Below are 8,521 nucleotides of genomic sequence, written 5' to 3'. Positions count from 1 at the left end.
ATATTTTGGCTTGTCAGAATCAGAGTCATCAGATGTAGTTCCTCTGCAAATTTCTTTTTGGGTTGCTGTGGATATTAAAAAAAAAGTCTAAATAGATACGTTTTTTTTTATTAGGCTAACTTCAAATAACAGCCATGGGAAAAGAAAAAGAAAAGCGTCTTCCAGAGAACCTTTCCGTGTTATTTGTTACATGTTCCACTTGCAATGCATACCCCAAAGCTGCCATCAGATAATGGTCAGAGAATGGGTAGAAAAAAATCATATATATAACACAGATGGTCCTCAATGATGCCAGGAGAGTATATACATGTACTATCTACTGTTTTATTATTTTTGTTTACATATAGATGGAGAGGAGTGCTTATTCACCAAGGAGTCAACTGTAATTTGGACAGATTTGAAATTGATTCTTTATGAAAAAGCATTTGTGAAGTCATTTGTGTAAACAAAAGTAATAATGAAATACTAAATGCACATGAGAACTATTAATCTATCAAAATCATAGAAAAATCCTTTAAGCAGCCTTATTATTACTAGAAGCAGCATAAAGATAAATGCATGCCACACGTACACAACTAAGTACTGCTCAGCAACAGAGAATGGTTTTGACCATTACTTGGCACTTTCATCTAAAAACAACATGCCCATGCCCATACTAGATATCAGTAAACAATGTCTGTCCCATATTGGATGACCTACTGCAAAGCGGTTTCTGTTCACTCAACTCAGCTTTGGGTACGTAAGTATTGCATGCAAACCTTCCTGGTGATGGTATCATATGGATGATACTGTAGGTCAGAGCAAAGCCCATCTAAGATCCTGGGATTTTGACAATGCATTTCCTGTATGCTATATTATCTTTTAAGAAAATATAATGTTATTTATAAGAAAAATCAGTTAATTTACTGTTCATTAACTATTGGCAAGGCAGTCACAACTTATTCGCCATGAGGTAAAATATTTTGTAAAAGAACCCATTTCAAATGGACGGGATGTACGACTGTAGATGTTTATTCCTATATAAATTAATTGTAACAACATATAGCATAAATATAACAAAAATCTAAATGGAGAACTAAACTGACTGGAGCCTTGAAATACGATAAGGAAAAACAGTTTCAGCTGCAGCTGCCTCATATTTACTGGTAAATGACAAAAATGTCTGCTGAATATCACCACTCAGAGACTAAGTCCATAACACCCTCACACAGCCAGGGTTCTTAATGTGCTGATAAACTGGGGCTATGCAAGGGCTTGCCCTCCTGTCTTGGGAATAAATAGAAGGTAGGAAAGGTTAGGTTGGGTTTTGGGATTCACATGATACCCAGGTTTTAGGACTTACTCTATGGAGGATGCATCACTCGCAGTAACAATCACAGAAGGGGATCAAGAGAGAAAAAGGAAAGAGGAGATGAAAAGACCTTGCAAATTTAGTTGAGGCAAGGGCTGAAGTACAAGGTCGTGGTTATCCAGTCAGTCTCCTAAGCAGCCCCCACAACAACAGGCATGGGGGTTGGGGGGAACAGTTCAATTGTGTAGATGGGACATTATCATTTGGTAGTTTCCTCAGTTACCAAGAGTGACACAGAGAGAAGAAAATGGATATCATCTTACAAAGTATATGAAAGAGCCAAACAACAAAAGGTACAGCTGCAGTGGCCTTCTTTTAAATGTTAAAAGGCAGAAACATCAGAGACCAAGTCCACAACAACCTTACAGTTCTTAAGGTCACATTTTCTATATTTATTGAGAATCTTTGGCTGCATTAACATTGAAGGTCATTTGCAGCATATACCAGTAAAGTAAGCAGAGCAAACCTCACCCATGTGGACGGGGCCTTACAACATTATGACAAAGCAAACAAGTTAACAATTAGGACAAAATGGGTTACAGTTCAGAGGTTGTAGAGTTCTATAGGTTAGTAAGGTAGTGAACAAGGTAAAGAGGAAATAGTAAACAGAGTACAAAGGGCCATTCACGATAGACAAAGCTAGCCTTTCATCCTTTCAGCACAGCTCTCACTTTTCATTGTTTACAAGGGAATGAAGAGAAGGAAAAAAAGGTGAATGCTTAGTGTATAATGTTTGAAACAAATAAATGTGCTAGACATCAAAGGTCAATTGGAATTATGGTAATGCAGTGTCAGAGAGGGTAAAGAAGAGTTAAAGATTAAGATAAAATGTGTTAGATATCAAATATTAGTGTGTTATAGCAGAAGAGGAGGGTGTAGGAAGAGTATGTAGTAGGAGACGGTGGAGTGGAGCGTTTAGGTTGCTGGTATGACAAAGTGAGGAGGAGGGGTAGGTATCAGGGAAGTGATAGAGATTGGAGTATCTGGATTTAGAATGGAAAATGAATTTGACTTGGTGATAGGGTGACATAGGACAATTTAGGGTATAGGGGAGAGATACTGGGGCAGATGCAGAAATATCTTGTGAAGATGGTGGGGGAGCAGAGCAAAGGACTGTTTTGGAATAAGTTGAGAGAAAAACCATGCCGTCATGCTTCTTGTCTGGCCTCATGTAGAGTGAGGCCTAGTTTGAATCTGAGGACTGCTACCTCACATTCAAAGTTATAGGCAGGGAAGCTCCTATAAAATACATTATGGGAGTCTCCACAAATAGCACATGTATGTGACTGAGCAGGGCAATTTGAATGGTCAGGACCAGGTTGCCACAGAGGGGAGCGGGCTGTGGAATGACAGGGTTTGGCTGGGTGGCCAAAATGCCAATACTTCTGACATACAAGGAAGGGGTCTATATGGTCGGACATGATAGGATAATCAACCAACAAACTTCATAGGGGAGGTAATGTCTACGGAAGCTACTCTTGGCAATATTGACGTGGGACTAAGTGGCCTCTGGGAGGAATAGTAATACTGCACTGCCACTGCATCATATTCAGCAAGGCAGATAAGGTCTTTACAATCTGACCAGTCCTTGTAGAAAGGAGAAGCATTTGGGGGGATAGAAAAGTTCCTGTACAAGTATTAAGAGTGGGGCAAGGTTTGGCAGGAATGGGTTTGCCAGTACGGTCAGTTAGAGTAGATAATGCACACGCTTGGGATTCAGATGTAACTGACAAGGCGTGAACAATCAGAGCGACATCTGAAGGTAACCTTGCCTACTCATTTTTGGTGGCACTGTTGAAAGAGAAGGGTATTCTCAGAATAGAGGGCTGTGGGCGGAATCAAAGGTGGTTTGCCGAGATGAAGAGGAAAATATTTAGGAAGAGGAAGGGGTACTTTCTAGAGGTTGAGTAATAATCTGTGTGGGCGTTTTGAAATGGTTAGTTGTTTTTAAGTGTCGAAGAGGGGGTACTGGTATCAGTGGTTGGAGCCGTGGTCAAAAGGAGGGGCAGGGGTTGGAAAATCATCAAAATCAAATTCAGATAGGCTAGTTGATAAAGGGGCAAGCCTTAGTGCCCCTATTAAAGGTAAAGAATCTTCACTGACCATGGTGAACCTGAATAAAATCGAGAAAAGAAACAGTCTACCCCTCAGGATCCCCATAAGGGGCAAGGGCTAAACAACTGATCAAGGGATTACCATGCCCATGGCTCCAAGAGGCTATTCGTGACTGACTTGAAGTTGGTCTTTCATCCTTTCAGTTCGGCTCTCACACCTTAGGAATGGGATAGAAGGCAATGAAGATCCGGAAGAGGAAAGGAGAAAATACCAAGCAAAATTAGTCGAGGCAAGAGCCAAGGCCCAAGATTGGGCTGATCCCCTAAATTGGGCCTCAGTCCTCGTCTCCTAATCCATACTACAAGAAGAAGCTAGGTAATGGTGAATGTGAAGACCATGCAAATTAGTCAAGGCCTGAGGTCCAAGGCTGGGGCGATTTCCTGCACAGGCCCAAGTCCTCATCTCCTAAGCTTCCCCACAACAAAGAGGCCGATTTTGATGAAACTCACACCTTATACTTAGGCCTGTGGTCGATTTTTTTCAAAATCAGCCAAACAGTTTTTTAATAATTATCGACAAAACTAAAAAAATGCAAGTCACCATGTTGAAAATGCAGCACCTGGGTAAAAGGATTCCGACTTCAGAAACAATAAGACATTCAATTTTACTTGATTCTTTGTTAGAACTATTCAATATCTACAATTTAATCATTGTAGATTTTTTGATTTCGACTTCAAGTTTTTTTGTGAATATTTGAAGTAGGGAACTTCACGAAAATCAAAAACAGTAAAAATTTTCTTACATTTCTCACTTTCACAAGAAGCACAGGCAACATTGCAAAATCCACAATGATCAAGTTGTAGATTTCATTTTTTTACAAAATGAGCCATAATATGTTAATTTTGGACATATGTTGTGCCCAGAATCCTTTTACCCACCCCTAAAGGTGGTGTACCGAGATATCAACATTTTTTGCTTTCTTCATCTTTCCATGACTATATTGGTATCAACAAAACAAGGTATAAGATTAGTCTTCCAACACCATAATCCTCTATCATCTACCTGCATTCCGAAGTCTTCTGAACATTGCCAGCACGGATCTCAAAATCTTACGTATTGTGTAGGGTGGTGGCAGTGATCTGGGGGTTTTATAGGCGTACATTGACCATTTTTAAAATTTCTTAAAAATAAAAAAAAAATTCATACAGCCATTCAGATTTCATGTCTGAATAGAACAATCCTTCTACTATTATTGCAGAAGCCATTTTTGAGAAGTCAACCTTCCTTTTTTTTATGAATATTTTCCGAAGGTGACTGTTAAAACACCCTAATAGGAGATTTTGAAAATATGGTTAATGGTTAATGGTTAAAAGCGAAATAAATCTGCTAGACATCTAAGGTCATATAGCACTATAGGAAGGTATAGTAAAGGGTGATGTCAGGTGATAGTTGCTATGCGTCAACTATCTAGAGTAATGATGGAAAGTTGAAGATGGGTAAGGGGGTTGATGTGGGAAAGGGTTATGGTGGTTTAGGTAAGGGAATTAGATCAAGTGAAGGAGATTTATGTCTGTGGAAGGAGAACAGGTTGTTATAAAAAGCAAGGATATGACGTAGGTCTGGTCTGTGAGAACGGGAACCGTGAATATTCCAATGAGTAAGAGGGGGATGGATTTCAGGAGGATGGATATCGGTGGTGGACGGAATTGAGGGAGTTAGGTAGTGTTGAGAGGGAGTAGGAGGAAGGGGTGTAGGGAGAATATGAGTAGGAGGGGTATGGATATCAGCAATCACTTCAAGTGTGGAGGGAGCATGAGTTATGGAATTTTGTGTCTCAAGCATATAGCTTTGGATGTCTTCCATAGTTTCTGCAGTGGAGTTGGTTGGAGAGTTTTGTGGGACAAAGGTTTTCTTATGAAGGGGGGGAAGAGGAGACTGGTGTCTGAGGAGTAAAGGTAAAGGTAGGTGGAGGTGAGTGTGCTGTAGGAGATGGGTGGAACAATTAGTCTGTCTACTGCAGGTAGTGCAGGGAGGGAGAGGGGATAGGGTTGGGGCTGTAGTTGAGATTCGAGATGTGGTTGAGATTGGGGTGTCTGGATTTAGTGGCAAAAGAATTTGACTGGGGGAGGTTGAATGTAGAAGTGGAATTTGAGGTGGAAGGGGAGGGGTAGAGCGAGCGACATTACTGGAGTAAGGAGTAAAAGAGAAACCTTGTCAGCACGCTTCCTGTCTGGCTTCACGTAGAGTGAGACCATTTTTGTATCTGAGAGCTGCTACCTCAGACTCGAATTTGTAGGTGGGACAGCCTCTATAAAATGCATTATGGGGGCCGTCGCAGTTAGCACATGTGCGTGTTTGTGCAAGGCAGTTTGATCTGTTATGACCGGGTTGGGCACAGAGGGGGTAGTGTTTGGCAGGATGTCCAAATCGCCAACAATTTTAACATTGACGGGGAAGAAGTTGGTATGGTTGAACAGGGAGGGATTGTCCACCAATGTAGATATAAATGGGAAGGTACTGAAAGTAATTTTGGCAATGTTGGTGGGTTTCTTTCGATGACCTCTAGGAGGAATGGAGTAGCAATGTACTGATATCATGTCCTGGTCTTTGAGGCAGCCGAGCAAGTCTTCTCCACAATCTGAGTAATCTTTGGTATTGACAGGGCAGTTTGCTGGGGAGATACAGTTCTGGTACAAGTATTAACCCACCCGCGCCGGGGTACATTTTGTAGCCAAAATTTAAAAAATCCGGGAAGCTACAAAATCGGCGGGCGGAGCTTCCCCGGAGTCTGTCCGCCCGCCCGGCCACCCGCCGCTTTTGCCACGGAGCATGGCTCCGAGACAGCATCGCACTGGCGGGCAGCCCGAAACTGTTTATTTTTTCCCTGTGTCTCATATATGTGACACCCGGGACGAATGGGTTAAGAGTTGGATGAGGTTCTGCAGGGATGGGGTTGCCAGAGAGATCAGTTAGTTTTGATAATGCTATAGCAGCTTCAGATCTGACTGTTACGAGATGGGATGCGATCACGTTGGGTACGGAAAGGGACTCTGCCTACGTTTTTGGAGACAATGTTGAAAGAGAAGTGTTGCCTGAGTAAGGAGCAGTAGGGGGAATAAAAAAATCGGGCCCATTTAGCTGCACTAAATAGAGTAGTTAAGATATTTGTAGGGTTGGTGGTGGTAGAAAGACGGGTGTGTGTGGAAGCGGGAGTGTTGTTAACCCACTCACGCCAGGTACATTTTGTAGCCAAAATAAAAAAATTCCGGACGGCTACAAAATCAGCGGGCGGAGCTTCCCCGAGTCTGTCCTCCCGCTGGCCGCGCCCCACTGTTGCGTCGGAGCACAGACCCAATACAGCGTCACACTGGCGAGACACCCGGCAATGTTTATTTTTTCAGGTGTCTCATATATGACACCTGGCACGATTGGGTTAAGGGGGGTAGTATTATGGAGATGGAGAATAAGGGAGGTTGGAGTGTTTGATGAAGGTTGTAGGGATAGAGTTGATGAATTTGAGAAAGTTGGGAGGGTAGGAATGTCTTCTGGAGATTGAGTCTCTGCTTGGGTGGGTAATGCACTAGTAGGCAATGAGGAGTGGGTAGTAGTTTCAGTGTTCGGAGTCGTGGTCAAAGGAGAGCCTGGAGTTGGGGAGCCAGTGGGGCTATTTAATGAAGGGGACAAGCCCCTAATAGGAGTATTAAATCTTAATTACTGGCCATGGGAAGCCTTGATTATGTAAAGGGACAAACAATCCACCCCCCAGTGCTCTGTAGGGGGTAAGGGCTAGACAATTAAAATCAGGGGATTACTGTGCCCATGGTTCCCGGAGGCCGTTCAGGACTGGCGCAAGGTCAGTCTCATCCTTTCAGCACGGCTCTTAAACCTTAGGAAGTAGATAGTAGAAGGGGTTGAAGGGACAAACAAAAAGCTGGAGGGGGAAAAGACCATGCAAAATTAGTTGAGTCAAGGGCTGAGGCCCTAACCAGGGGAGATCCCTGCATTGGGTCTCAGTCTGTCTCCTAAGCCCCCCACGCCAACAATGGGCAGGGATTGGGGTGGATTTGAAAATGTCACTTTTATAAGCACATGAAAATATTGCAAATCCTTATTGCAACATCTAATAGATCTATTATTCAGCTACAGAATGAGCCATAATACATTAAAATAAGACTAAAAAATGTGCATGCTCTGCATAAAAATATGAAGGGCCTAATAATTGCGATCTTTTTCCCTTTTCATTATTTATACAATTTACATGACAAATTATGTACAAAATGCTTTTATTTGATGTAAATTTGTCTATTTTCCTATTAGTGTTGTTCTAATGGGGTTTTACGTATATTGGTTGAAAAAATAACCGTTCTCCAGTTGGACAGGTATTGTATGCGTCCCTTTCTCAGTGCAGCCAGGTGTCATAGTATTAGGATGTTCATCTCATTACATCTACGGAATTTCTGCATTTAACTCTACGGGGCCACAATGCGAATTTTCACTCAGACTCCCGTGTATGCATACAAGGTATTTAAGCACAGATCATTTTCATGTACCCCATGACCTTTTGTTTATGTTACGTTCGTTTGTTTCTGTCATTTTAAAGACCTTTTAAGATTTTAACCAAAGGTGTGTTATAACCTATCTATCTTGTACACTTATTGCACTATTGGTGATGTAAACCATTCATTCACTTATATAATATACTTACTATGTAAAGTAACTTGAAGACCAAGTGACAGTTTTTTTTACTCAAGTCATCACATAAAAATTCAAAGTTTCTGATGTAGGCTAGTTAAGTCATGAAAAAGACAGCTTAGCTATATCAAAAGGTGCAACGGTTAATGGGTTGTCCTGCCTTAATTAAAAAGGTCAGTTTTTTGCCTTGGGAATCCATGTTCCAAAACTGCTTTCATAAAAATAACATTTTAAATATAGGAAGGAAGACAACTTCCTCTATAGAAATATTAGATCTCATACAGAAGGAAAGTACCATCTTCTATTGGAATTTTTGCATCAAATTTATTAAATTCTTAAAAGCAATATGAATAAATCTCAGGATGCGCCTTTAAAATTTTCACAACTCTCCATCTAGAAAATAGTGGATATTTAAACACAACA

The sequence above is a fragment of the Penaeus vannamei genome, chromosome 1 (genome assembly GCF_042767895.1).
Source record: "Penaeus vannamei isolate JL-2024 chromosome 1, ASM4276789v1, whole genome shotgun sequence".
Lineage (NCBI taxonomy): Eukaryota > Metazoa > Arthropoda > Malacostraca > Decapoda > Penaeidae > Penaeus > Penaeus vannamei.
This window is presented reverse-complemented; position numbering follows the sequence as displayed.